The sequence below is a fragment of the Microcebus murinus genome, chromosome 15, assembly GCF_040939455.1.
Source record: "Microcebus murinus isolate Inina chromosome 15, M.murinus_Inina_mat1.0, whole genome shotgun sequence".
Taxonomy (NCBI): domain Eukaryota; kingdom Metazoa; phylum Chordata; class Mammalia; order Primates; family Cheirogaleidae; genus Microcebus; species Microcebus murinus.
Genome location: NC_134118.1, coordinates 72,900,409 through 72,915,387, shown reverse-complemented (window position 1 = coordinate 72,915,387; position 14,979 = coordinate 72,900,409). Strand labels below are relative to the sequence as shown.

At 35.6% G+C, this 14,979-nt stretch overlaps 1 protein-coding gene across 1 annotated transcript in view; it reads left to right on the top strand.

The window, feature by feature from the left end:
• The window catches only part of GALNTL6 (polypeptide N-acetylgalactosaminyltransferase like 6), a 913,332-nt gene that overhangs the window by 352,259 nt on the left and 546,094 nt on the right, over positions 1 to 14,979 (top strand). The gene's annotated exons all lie outside the window — the stretch shown is intronic.

The window sequence follows — 14,979 nt, the reverse complement described above, 5'->3', positions numbered from 1 at the left end:
TATGTAAATCCAAGAAATGTACATCCTATATAAATGTATGTATGTCTATATAGAGACACATGCTTATAGGGATGCATTTTGTATACATATATGTGGATATGTACACATATACATACACATATACAAACATGCATACATATACATGTATATGCATATAGTTAAATGTTTGCCTGCATGCATACTTGTCTATGCACACATGTATATGTAAAACATGCATGACACATATACATGTGAAGACTTCTGTGCACATATGTGCATATCCATTCATGTATAGGTTTATACATAGATACCTATATATATTTCTGCATGTATATGTGTATTCATATACATACATGTACATATATTAATTTATGTGCACATAATATGTATAAAATATATATTTAAAGTATACAAGTATATATAAATATGTATATATATACATATACACACACAGGCATATGCACGTATATTGTCACACACATACAGTGATAACATACTCATACAAATAATGAAGGAACCTAGGTATCCTCTAAGAAAAAGATGGAATGTTCAAAACTTTATTAATTATTTAGGAACCATTTTATAATTTCATGCTTATAAAATATTTCAGAAAGCAAACACACATTTTACATTAGAGAAGATGGGGCATCATATTTTCATGAAGAGAGAATTTATTGGGAAAGTCACGTGTAGCTTAATGACAGGGATATGTTCTGAGAAGGGTGTCCTTAGGGTTCCGTTGTTGTGTGAGTATCACAGAGTGCACTGACACAAACCTAGACTGCGCGGCCTTCCGCACACCTAGCTGTATGGTGTAGCCTACTGATGGCAGGCTACACACCTGTGCAGCGTGTTACTGAAGTGAATACTGCAGGGAATTGTAACACAATGCAAAGCATTTGTGCATCCAACCATGTCTACACATAGAGAAGGTACAGTTAAATATGGTATTACAATCTTATGGGACCACTGATGTTACGCAGTTCATCATTGACCAAAACATTATGCAGCCCCTATTTCTTTTGATATGCTTTCTTGATATTTTCACATTTTTAAAGAAATATGAAAAAAAATATATACCTATATGCTTTTATGTTCTAAAGGAAAAAATTTTCTCAGCAAGAAATACCTCAAAGGAAAAAGTAAAGCAAAACAAACATGTAAGAAATATCTGAAGGGCATGTTAAAGTAAAAGTATAAGTTTTCCCTGGGGTCAGTTTGCATTTACTCTTCTATAATGGGAGGAAGAAAGAGGGAGGAAGGTAAGAAAGAAAGGAGGAGGAATAAAGGAAAGAAGAGAGTGAGAGAGAGAGAGTTGTCCATAAAAATAAGTTGGAGGAGAAGTATGTGTTGCATATGCTTATTAAGAATTAAAAAGGTTTTCAGGAACACAGAATATTTAATAACAGTTTTTATTCTTTCTTTTAAAAAAATTAAAAACATAGATCACCTTTAAGAAACTGTTAAAACAAATAATCCCACAAAAGTATACAGTTATCTAAAGCAATAGCCTATGGATCAGAAAAGAAACTACATGATAATCTTCATTTGTACCTTAGTAGAAGAAAAAGGAAAAAAATCCATGCACTTCAACAAATATTTATTAATAATTTTAATATATGCTTGAAGCTGTACTAAGTTGCTGCATAGTATGTGAAGAGCATATTACATGTTTCGTGCACATGTATGTGTCTCATGCATCCTTAGTGGGGGCCATGCCATTCCCAAGTATGCAAAAATTGATTCTTGGTAGGGTAGGTCAAAAGATCTTACTCATTTGTATATAACTATGCATGGAGTGCATGAAGAGATATACAGTATTTCTGTAGTACTAACATTTCATGGATTTGGGGTACAGCTGGAAAAGGAAAATGTAAAAGGCTCTTGGGGGGCATGATAATAGTAATAATAACACGTGCTAAGAAGCACTAGTGCTCATGACACAACGGAAACACAAAAAAGAAACAGGGTAGGAACATCAGACAGCCACCCCCCCCCCCAGAGGACCTGAATGAGAGCTATTTCAACAGACAGGCAGAGTCAGCTGAGAGAAGGGATTGCAGCAGGAAGGAAAAAGCAAATAAATTTTGGAGAAAGAATAGCAAAGCGGAGTCACTGAAACAACGGCCTGAGCAGGGACTTGCAAGGTGGCGTGCTGGGACTGAGGATAGATTTGAGCCTTAGGGGGAAAACAAAATGTTGGAGATGCGTAAGGCATCAGCAGCTGGACAGCTTCTGTTGGCAAAGAGAAGGAAGACCTTGGTGGCTTTTCAGCACTTGGCTGAGGAGGTCCGATTTGCATTTTAAGCCAACTTAGACAACAGAAGCAGTCAGGAGGCAGTAGACATGATTATGATACACAGCTATACTTTCTTTTATCCATAATTACAAGACCTGAAATGGCCTGAAAACTAAAAGTTTTTTGTAACTGACCGGAATGTGTTTAAACCCACTAATACTTTTCATTTTACTCGTGATCTGGAAAAGTGTATGTCATTGTAAGCATACTAATGCATCCTGTTATGGATTAGATTATGACCCATATCTCCCTGAAAGTAGTACTTAGTTCACAGTAGATTACACAGATTTATTTCTAAGATCTGCAAAAAGAAAGAAATAGACAAAACTTAACTGAACTGTGAAGCTTCAAGGGTTTGAGATATTGGATAAGACTTTGTAAACCTAGAACAGGCTCTGTTTTAAGAATTTACTATATGCCAAGCACTGTGCTAAATAATTCACATTTTTTTATTTTATACTTTATAACAAGTTTCTAAGGTAGTTATTTTTACCTGCATCTCATACCTGAAAAAAAAAGTGAAAATTTGAAGAATTTAAGTAAATTGCCCACAGCAAGCATATGGAATCAGACAACTCAGAGCATCTGTTTTACTTCAAAGCCCCTGCTCTTCATCTGAGGGTAAATTAGGGCAAAAATAATTCATGGGTGGCTGTTCATATCTTTCTCCCTACCCATCGCAGAGCACCAGCGTGTTTGATCTACCTCCCCCCAGCCCTAGAAGAGAACAAAATGACTGAGAAAGCCTTGAAAGTGCATATAGCCTTGAGATAGCCTTGCTCAGAAGACTGAAGGAAAAAATACAGGAGTAGCTACAGGTTCATAGACTTTTGTTTATTGCCATTTGCAAGAGACTGTTTCTTAGGAAGTTTCAGAATTCTTAGTCATGATTCTTTACTCAAGAATAAAAATGAATTACTTTTCCTAGGGAAAAATTTTCTTAATAGTCTACATTTTCATGTTAGAGCAAGAAGTCTAGAAATGAGATCTAAAAGCTTTTCAATCCTCATACTGTTTTTCAGTAAAAGAAGCTAGAAATGATAAAGTTGAATCTTTTATACTTGTGTAAAAGCCATAGCAAAGTCGAGATCGCTTGGGAGTGCTGTGGTATTTTTCCTTAAATTAATTAAAATACTGATTGAATTATTTCTTCCTGGAAGGTGTGAAAAAGATCTGGTCATGACACTGTCCCAGACTGAACTAAGGAGTTTTCTTAGACTAACAAGCTGTATTTCTTGCATTTCTCTTTTCCGTGCCTTTACACAGTTATAAAAAGAAGTCCTGGCCTATAAACCTAGGGACAAAAGAAATCTAAGTGGCTTGACAATTAGAAAGTACATTAAATGAAAATCAAGTAGCTGATCTGTAAATCACTTCTTTTTCTTTGTTCAATGAACCTTAGCTCTGTGGTGTCATGTGTGTAGATAATTTATTCTTATTAGGTAAAGTTACATCATAGAAAAAAAAAACATTGTATAAAAAAGACATCTGCACTAGAACGTTTATAGCAGCACAATTCACAATTCCAAAGATGTGGAAACAACCCAAGTGCCCGTCAATGCATGAGTGGATTAATAAAATATGGTGTATGTATACCATGGAGTTCTACTCAGCCACAAAAAACAATGGTGATCCAGCACCTCTTGTATTATCCTGGATGGAGCTGGAGCCCATTCTTCTAAGTGAAGTGTCACAAGAATGGAAAAACAAGCACCACATGCACTCATCAGCAAATTGGTACTAACTGATCAACACTTATGTGCACATATAGTAATAACATTCATTGGGTGTCAGGCAGGTGGGATGGGGAGGAGGGATGGGTCTATTCACACCTAATGGGTGCGGTGCACACTGTCTGGGAGATGGTCATGCTTGAAGCTCTGACTCAGGTGGGGCAAAGACAATATACGTAACCTAAACACGTGTACCCCCATAATATGCTGAAATAAAAAAATTGTTTTCCACTTTGGTAGAGATGGTCAGTTCCTTAATGAAATAATTACCCCAAACTTTTTATCCCTTTTAATGTCCTGCTATGGAGCCTCAAAAAGTAAGATAATTATTTTCTAAGACCGTCTTACAGCTGGTCACGGACATGGGGCCAGTCCTGGCCAGTGAATTGAAAAGGCCAGCATGTTGGGGGCTTCACAGAACATATTTTTATCTCAGAAGGAGGAAAAAATAAGTTTGTACATATTCCTTATATGGATATGAACATGTTTCCTGGAGCTGTGGCAGTCATTCTGTGACCCTGATGTGACTTGCATAAAGACAAAAAGACAGAACACTAAGACACTGAATATGTGTTATGGAATCCAATGAATTAATTACTTCAGCTCAGCTGGATTTAATACTTTTGACCACTATATTGCCTTAAAATGTTTTATTTCCTTATATTGTCCAACATCCCTTGATTTTCTCTTATATCTTCCTTACATTGTCCAACATCCCTTGATTTTCTCTTATATCTATCCACTCTGTGTCTTTTTTTTTTTTTTTTTGACATCACTTTGCCTATCTCTTAAATGTTGATACTACTTAGCACTCTTTTCTTTAAACTACATGTCCTTTACTTGGTGGATATTGCTCACTATTATTCTTCAGGGCACTTACATGGACTGAAAAAAAATAAGAAAAATAATAATAATACTTTATTCTCAGTGTAGAATGGAAGGATGTGGAATCATGGATCCTGAGAACTGAAAATAAAATGTGGCAAGAGAAAAAACTATTCTGCAACAGTGAAGTTTATGTGAAATCCTGCCTGCAGGATCCCATTTAATGGGTTGAAGCTGCAGTTACCTGTGCCGGGAGCTGTCCTGATAATGGGCCCGTTGCTATGGAAGCAAGTTCAATCTTAGTAACACTTGGCAGGCTCAAGAATGGTTTTACTTATTTTTTTGTCCTGAATATTAGAGGGAAAAAAATAACAAACAACAAATGGGAAACAAATAAATATTGAAATAATCTGGAGTCAATAAGTAAGTACTACTTATTCCACATAATTCAGCCTGGCCGGGAAAGTCAAAAATTGAGAATTGTTTTCTTGTCCCATAATGACATTACCAACAACAAATTCAGCCAACTCTCGTTTGCATAATTTCCCCCCCTGACATATGTTAGTGTTTGCTCTGTACGGCTGCACCTGCCTAGAGCAAAGTCAGTATGATATTTGGTTTGCTTCTTTGGTAAATTGCCTTATTTTCTGAAAGTGGAAAAATAGAATTTTTACCCTTGAATGTGGTGGTTTTGTTAAACCTTACTTACACATGCTGCTGTTATCAGCCTTCATAAATTTTTAACATATTTCATTATAGAAATGCAAATCCAGAATATGGGAACTTTTCTAATTGTAAATGAGACACATGCACATAATTAAAATATAAAGACGAGTAATAGTTTTATAACATTAAAACATAAAACTCAATACTTCATTCTCTTTCCTAGTTTATCAGGCATAACTCTTTAACTATTGCTGCTGCAATTTGCCTTTGTATTTTTAAAACAATCAGCGAACACTTCTATCTCTATTCATTGATTTAAACTACCATCTATTAATACTAATTTCCTCTTATTGTAGATGAGAATGTATCTCTCTTCTGTCCTCTCTTCCCATCTCTGCCTTTTTCTACTTTATTTTTATCACATTTTTTCCAATTATTACACTTAAATTTTTTAAGGTGAGCCAAATGGTTTAATAATATTTCTCTTTTGTTAAGTTTTGTATTTGACCTAGACTTAATTAAGTACCCCTTTTGTTTTCTTCATTTGTGTAGTTTTCTTTGCATCTTCTCATACCCATGCTTTTAAGTATACATTGCCCATAAATTCAACTTCAACATATATATCCTGTCTGATAATTTATTTGCTCCAATTGTTTTCCTTGCTGGGGCCTCCTATTCCAATTTTGTCTGATTATTCTCTAAAACTGCTGTATCATCCTGGGTCCCCTGTCACTGTTATCCTGGGGATAGCCTTTCCCTCCATCCTCTGTTAGATGAGTTGTTTCCTGGATCTTGTCTTATCCTTTGGGTTTATCTCCATATTTTAGTTAGGGAAATCCTCTAGTAACTTCCTAAGAAGGAACATATAAGAGGCAAATGTTTTAAATTTTGCCTAAAAATATTTTTTCTATGCTCACATTGATTGATGCTTATGCTAGATATGGAATTCTAAGTTTTAAAAAAATATGATCTTGAAGAACTAAAACAATCTTGAAAAAGAACAAAATTGGAGGTCTCACACTTCCCCATTTCGAAACTTTTGATGAAACTACAGTCATCAAACAGTGTAGTGTTGACATAAAGACAGACATAGAGGCCAATGCAATAAAGAGCAGAGAAAAAACTCTCATATATATGAGCAAATGATTTTGAACAAGGGTGCCAAGATTATTCAGTGGGGAAAGGACAGCCTGTTGAACAAGTGGTTTGGAGAAAACTGGATATCCACTTCGAAAGAAGGCAGCTGGACCCTTACTTGACACCACATACAAAAATTAACTCAAAATGTATCAGAGATGTAAACATAAAAATCTAAAAACTAAAAAAACTCTTAAAAAACATAGGGGAAAAGTTTCATGACACAGGATTTGGCAATAATTTCTTGTATATGACAACAAAACACGGCAACAAAGGATGCAATCAGAGTGAAGACGCAACCTACTGAAACAAGAGAAAATATTTGCAAATCAAACATCTGATAAGGTGTTACACAAGGAATATATAAAGAGAGCAACTGAAACTCAACAACAACAATAAAATAATCTGATTAAAACATGGACAAAAAACTTCAATAGACGTTATTTCTAAAGCCTACATACAAAAGGCCAATAAGCATATGAAAAGATCCTCAATATCACTAATCGTCGGGGAAATACAAATCAAAACTGTAATGAGATATCATCTCATACCCATTTGGATGGCTACTATAAAAAAATGGAAAATAAATGTTGGTTAAGATGAAGATAAATTGAACTTTTGTGTGCTACACTGTTGGTGGAAACATAAAAAGGTGTGGCCACTATGGAAAACTGTATAGCAGTATCTCAAAACAATTAAAGATAGTATTCCCATAGGATCTAGCAATTCCACTTCTAGATATATACACGGAAGACTTGAAATCAGGTTCTTGAAGAGATATTTGTACACTCACATTCATAGCAGCATTATTCACAATAGTCAAGAGGTATAAACAACACAAATATCCATAGATTGATAAATGTATAAAGGAAATTGTACCATATCCAAACAATGGAATATTATTTAATCCTGAAAAGAATCTGAATCCTTTCACATGCAACAACATGCATATAATTTGAGGATATTATGCTAAATGAAATAAACAAGTCAGAAAAAGACAAATACCTCATGAACCCATTTACGTGAGCCAACTTGAACAGTTAAATCCATAGAAACAAAAAGCAGAATGGTAGTTGCCAGGAACTAGGGAAGAGGGAAATGGGGAGTTGTTTAGTGAGCAGAAAGTTTCACTTTTGCAAGATGAAAAAATTCTGGAGCTTTGTTGCACAATATCAATATATTGAACACTACTGGACTATATACTAGAAATGGTTAAGATAGCAAATGTTGTTATGCTTATTTTAACACAATTAAATTTTTTAAAAAAATAAAATCTGAAGACAATGCTCAGTTAAATGAGTTAAATACATTAATACACAGATACTGTACCTGAAATACATAGGGTCTATATATGCCTGTAACGGTATTAGCTATTATTGTTAGTTGTTGTATTTTCTTACATAGTCCAAGGTTATTCTGATCCCCGACTGTTTGCACATGTGCCGTGTATCTTCTGTTGGTACTTAGCCCCATCCCTGCCTTTCTTAGCTGTACTGGGACTGAAAGCCTGAAATTTGCATTTCCAAAACATCCTGTCCACAGAGCTCTGGCTTAGAGTCCACCAAGTGAAATGACTTGTGCCGGATTCAGAAGGCAGAAGAGAAGCAGAGGCACTATTATTCCCCCAACGCAGGCATAAGAGCTTCAGCAGAGGGCAGCTGTGGGTTTCTCTAACACCCCCTAGGCATTCTTCTGCCACTTGGTGAATTTGGTGCTGCAAGAAGCAGAGATCATCAATGGTGCTTTTATGAGTTCTTTAAGTTTTCTTGAAGCATTTCTCCCATTACTTCTAAAAAAAATTATAAATAATTTTTTTATAATTAAAAAAATTTAAAAAATTATAAATAATTCCCTATATTAAATCCTTTCTTTCCTGAAACTCTTAAAGTGATCTGTTTTTCTACAAAATTCTGAGAAAATACCAACATATAATTACCATATCCAAAAAAAACCTTTAGGGGGTGGGAAGGCATTAATAGTGAGGGGGGGTTGATAAGGAATCTGATATAGGAATCAAGACAAAGGGAGATATTCGTTATGCAGTGGTAAAACATTCAGGAACATTGGGTTAACTCAGAAGAAATGCATCTTGTAAGAATCTGAGTATTCCTGTGTTGTCCCTAATTAGCTGTATTTGGTGAAAACTAAGCTGAGTGGAGCATTTGTTGGTTTCCCAATAGAAATGCAAAAGAAAAAAAAAGTCAAAAAATGTATGTCAACCAAGAGTGTGGAGAGCTGACTGTGGACTTTAAAAAGTAAGAGAGTAAGATAGAAAAACCTTTGAGGGACAAAAGCCCAGGAAAACGTCTTAATTAATGAAAGCGACTTATCCCTGCAGAAAAGATAAGATTTAAGCTATGGCCTTCTCCCCCACACCCTTCCCTCTTCTTCCCTCATAACTCAAATTAGTCATTCCTGTGTTGAAAGAAAGAGGCTTGAACCTAAAGAAACAAATTCATATTGAGCTGGGAACCAGGCGTCAAGAATAAGATTGGATGTAAATATTCACGCATGGAAACGAAGAGACGCAAATAGATCAGAAGGCATCTTATTTTTGAGGGCCTTGCTTTTCCAAAGAACTCATGAGACTGGTAATAAAGGCTGTGAGTGTTTAGTAAATCTTAACATAATTCCTAAACTGGAAGTGAAGTAGAGAAGTGGGCAGCTCCAAAGGAGAGCAAAACCTCCAAAGTCACTCCATTTAGGACCAAGAAGAGCAGTGGATGGAGGAGACTACGACACTGGGGAGGACCATGGACAGCTCCTCTCGGGACACAGGCTGACCGAGGGACCTTCCCCACCCAATTCCCAATGTGGCCCCAATGCTATTTACAAACTACTGTGCACACAGAACTCTCTACGATCTCCCTTCCTTGCTTTTTCATTTGTGCATGTGAATTGAATCTTGCCTCTTTCTATTATAGAGTTGGTATGGAGTAGAGGAGTGAAACAGTTTTTTTCTAGTTAGTTCTCTGGTCCTCCAGAGAGCTAGACTTTGAATGCCTATCGTATTTAATAGAGTATATAAATTTTTAAAAGTTACTATTCAACACAGTTGGCCTAGATTTAAAATGTAATTGTTAGCATCACTAGATTGAAATATTTTATGATTAATATTAGTCCATTAAAGAAACAGTTAATGTAAGAATTGTTTTTTTCTTCAGATTTTAGACAAAATATCAAAGAATAAATGCATTCTTTATGTTGGGTAACTTTGTGTCCCTGAATAGATAAGAATTTGAGATTTATTCCTAAAATGTGTTATTTTATAAATTCATGGCATGCACTTTCATTCCTCTGAAAGATATTAATTTCAATTAAATCAATTAACTTTTAAAATAAATCTCTTTCTCTTTAGGATTACTCTTTAAACACAGACTTTGACTTGATAGGTATTTTAGTAATATAATATCAAAGATTTTTCTTTGTATTACATAAAATGTATTGAATGCAAGTTAAAAAGAACCTTATGTTTTGATTTTAAATTAAAAGCAAATATTCAAAGTATTTTTAAAGCAGTCCTTGAATTTCAAAGTATTTAGTCAGTGGAATAGACTTCAAATGCTTAAATAAAACAAACAGATGAATTCTTCTTCATGCTTATTTGGCTTTCTTAATACATGACTTTATTTAGTCATGAAAAATGGAATAAATACAATCACACAATCTGTCAAATAGAAAAAGCTGCATGATAATCTTCATCAGTGCTAAGAAGATAAGCAATAGAAAATAAAACAAAACAAAACATATTGCTCACCTATTTTAATTTTTTTAAAAAAATTATTAGCTGAGGCTTATAAGATACATTTATATCACTGTAAAATGTCAATCTCAATGCAAGAGCCAATGACTCAATTAAAAGTAAAGCTTTGGACATACTTCCATTAAAATCAGTATCTAAACATGGTTATTGGTATTTAGTTTTCTCATTTAACCATGTTCTGAATTTTCTCCCCAATTAAATAAGGCATGTAATAATACGACATATATTTGAGACAAGGAACAAAGATTATGTTTGAATTTTAATTAACCAAAATACTGTTATAATTAGCAACAAAGCCCACACCAGTAGTCAGAAAAATGTACAAATATAGATAATTTTACTGTATAGTTAGGCAGTAAAATGGTGAGATACTAATAACACCGTTATATGAAGAAAAGGAATTTTGCTTCCAGTAATGGTGGCCTATGTATTTCAGGCTTAATCTTCAACAAAGAGCAAATATAAAACCTGGAAAACATATCAAAGGCAGCATATTGAAGGCTTAAGAGAGCTATAAAAGGCAATGAAGAATTACAAGGCAATATCTTTGAGAAGAAAATTCAGAGCACTAACCCAGAATTTGGGACCATACTTTTTTCTTACAGGCATCTACTTATTCTTCAAAATTTTAGGCCAGTTTACTAGCCAACCTCATTATAAATGTAGATGCAGTATTCTAACAGAATGTTGGCAAGCCAAATCCACAAATACATAAAAACAATTATAATCCCAACCAAGTCAGATTTATTTCAGGAATGCTAAGTTGTTTTAACAATTTAACTCACCATATTAACAGAATAAGATAGAAAAAAAATGATCATCTATATTAATATAAAAAAATTTTGATGCAATTATGTATCCATGTATTATTTTAAAAATAACAATATAAGAACAGTAGGGAAATTCCTCAATCTGATAAAGGATCTTCACAAAACTTACAGCAATCATATTCAAATTATAAATAGTGGACATATATCCTCTGAAATTATACAGGAAGTGAGGATGCCTGCTGCCACCATTAACTCCAACATTGAACTGGAGACCACAGCTAGTGCAATAAGGCAAGAAAAAGAAATAAAATATATAATGTTTGAAAAGGAAAAAAAAATAAAGCTATCATCTTATGCTGGTAATATAACTGGTATATCTATCATCTTATGCTGGTAATATAACTGCATACAAAGAATCAGCATGTACATTGTTAGAATAAGTGAATTTAGCAATTATGTTAATTACCAATAATCACCTTAAGTGTTTGAATGCTTAAAAGGACTCTCAGGATTCACAGGTTTGTAATCACAACACAAGCCCAGCGATCTCAGGTAGAGGCTTCTCTGTCTTTGCTCCACTGAGTCACACAGAACATACTTTTCCCCAGATCTCAACGACCACTGGCATGTATGTAAAGCACGTCAGCTCTAGGAAGTCCAAAGTATTTCACAGTGAGGTCTCTTCCAGCAGGTGGTCAGGAAGAACATTACAGACTGTGTGGTCAGTCTTAACCATAGAAACTCCTCCTAGGTCCGTCGAAACCAGATGCATACCATAGGCACAATTATCACTAACAATAATAACAGGCCTCTATGTCCTGACCCCCAGAAACTCCCAGACCCACACTTACAAAACATTAATTATCTTTAGTTAGAGCATGCTATAGATTTGTCAAGGGTCACCGTTAGGCTCCAACCATCTCTGTAAATGAGCATATCATCTAGCTAGACCAGCTAAGATTCGCCTGTGCTAGGCAGTAAGACTGCAAGACATTGGCCTAGGCAAAGAGTTTATGAAGAAGTCCCCAAAGGCAATCACAGCAGCAACAAAAATAAATAAATGGGACATGATCAAACTAAGAAGCTTCTGCACAGCCAAAGAAACAGTCATGAAAGTAAACAGACAACCTACAGAATGGGAGAAAATTTTTGCATCCTACACATCTGATAAGGGACTGATAACTAGAATATACTTAGAACTCAAGAAAATGAGCAAGAAAAAAATCAAATAACCCCATTAAAAAGTGGGCAAAGGACTTGAACAGAAACTTTTCTAAAGAAGACAGAAGAATGGCCAACAAACATATGAAAAAATGCTCAACATCTCTAATCATCAGGGAAATGCAAATCAAAACCACAATGAGATATCACTTAACTCCAGTGAGAATGGCCTTTATCAAAAAGTCTCCAAATAACAAATGCTGGCGTGGATGCGGAGAGAGAGGAACACTCCTACACTGCTGGTGGGACTGCAAACTAGTTCAACCTCTGTGGAAAGCAATATGGAGATACCTTAAAGCGATACAAGTGAATCTACCATTTGATCCAGCAATCCCATTGCTGGGCATCTACCCAAAAGATTCAATGATACTCTACAAAAAAGACACCTGCACTCAAATGTTTACAGCAGCACAATTCATAATTGCAAGGCTGTGGAAACAGCCCAAGTGCCCATCAATCCAAGAATGGATTAATAAAATGTGGTATATGTATACCATGGAGTACTATTCAGCTCTAAGAAACGATGATATAGCACATCTTATATTTTCCTGGTTAGAGCTGGAACCCATACTACTAAGTGAAGTATCCCAAGAATGGAAAAACAAGCACCACATATACTCACCTGCAAACTGGTATTAACTGAGCAGCACCTAAGTGGACACATAGGTACTACAGTAATAGGGTATTGGGCAGGTGGGAGGGGGTGGGGGGTATATACATACATAAAGAGTGAGATGTGCAGCATCTGGGGGATGGTCATGCTGGAAACTCAGACTTGTGGGGGGAGGGAGGAAAAGGGCATTTATTGAAACCTTAAAATTTGTACCCCATAATATGCCTAAATAAAAAAAAAGAACTGTATCGCAAGATTTCTACATGCATACAATTACACATACACACGCCAAAAAATAAAAACAAAACAGAACCATGTAATACTGTTCAAGTTAATTCCACACACATTATATTTCTATATTAGTTTCCTATTACTGCTGTAACAAAGTGCCACAAATTTAGCGGTTTAAAACATGCACATTTATTACCTTATAGTTCTAAAAGTCAGAAGTCCAAAATGGGTCAGCAAGGCTGCGTACCTTTTGAAGGCTCTAGGAGACAATGTATTCCTGGCTTCCCCAGCTCCCTGAGTCCATCTGCATTCCTTGTCTCATGGCTCCACATTATTCCAACCCTGGCTTTTATCGTTCTCCTTCTCTGGCTTTCTTGACTTCCTCTTTCCCATGCAAAAGACCCTGTGATTATATTGGTCCCACCTGAATAATGCAGTAAAATCTCCCTATCTCAAAGTCCTTAATTTAATCACATCTGCAAATCTCTTCTTGCCAAGTGAAGTAACATATTCATGGATTCCTGGCATATCGGGACATGGACATCTTTGGGGGGCATTATTCTGCCATAAGATCTAAACATTGAAGAAAAGCAAGAATGCTTGTAGCAGATAGTAGAGGAGAACACGTGCACTAGACTGCACTAATGTTCCAAATTCATCACCCCAATTATTAATGTTATCCATTATCTTCATCATGTGACTTTGAAGTTCCTTCTACCAGTGTTAGAAAGTACAACCCTACTCTTGATTTCAACCTCAGCCGTGTGGCTTGATTCAGTCAGTGGATGTAAGTGGGTATGAAACAAGCATGTGCTTAAAATGCACTTACCTTCTAGAACCTCTGTCCTCACCATGGGAAGAAAAACAAACAAACAAAAAAAGCTGTAGCTAGCCTGCTAGTTCAAAATCTACTTGAAGCATACCTGGACCTAGCCTTAACTTATAACCAAATTCACCTGAGCCCAGACTAAATCAGTTAACCCACAGCCAACCTATGGACACATGAGCAAGATTAGATTGTTGTTAAACAACTGAATCTCATATTGGTATTTTTATGTAGCATTATTGTGGCTTTAGTTGACTGATGCAATATCTTTTTAACTTTAAAATTGTCATAAAACTGGGTTTTAAAACATGACACAGAAAGCAAAGAGAAATATTGACAAACTGGATTGCAATAAAATTAAAAACTTCTGTTCGTCAAAATCAAATGAACTTCTGTTCACTAAGTGACTGAAAATGCAGCATAATAACTGACAAAGGGCTTATTCACAGTATTTATAAAGAACTCCTACAAATCGATATGAAAATGACAGATTATCCAAGAGAAAGTGCTGTAGAGATTTAAGCAAGCCCTTCACTACGGAGGTGTTCAAATATCCAATATACATATAAATATGGCTGTGCTTCATCAGTCATGAGGGTGATGCAAAGTAAGATTAGAACATGGTACCACTATCTCCCTACCCAAATGACTAAACATGATTGACAGCTGGAACAATTTATGCGCTACCCAGACTGTGACACACTGCTAGAGGCAAGTGAATTGCTACAACCACTTTGGGAAACTGTCCGTCCATATGTTATAAATTGGGGAGGTGGGGGCAGGGAGCACTGTCTATTTGAGAAATACCATAAAGGCTGGTATAGGTATCGCTATGTAGCATCCTGAGGTAAGGAGAGGCTAGTGTGAGCTGAATTTGGGGAACACAAAGATATTAGTCTAAGCAGAGCATTGTAGG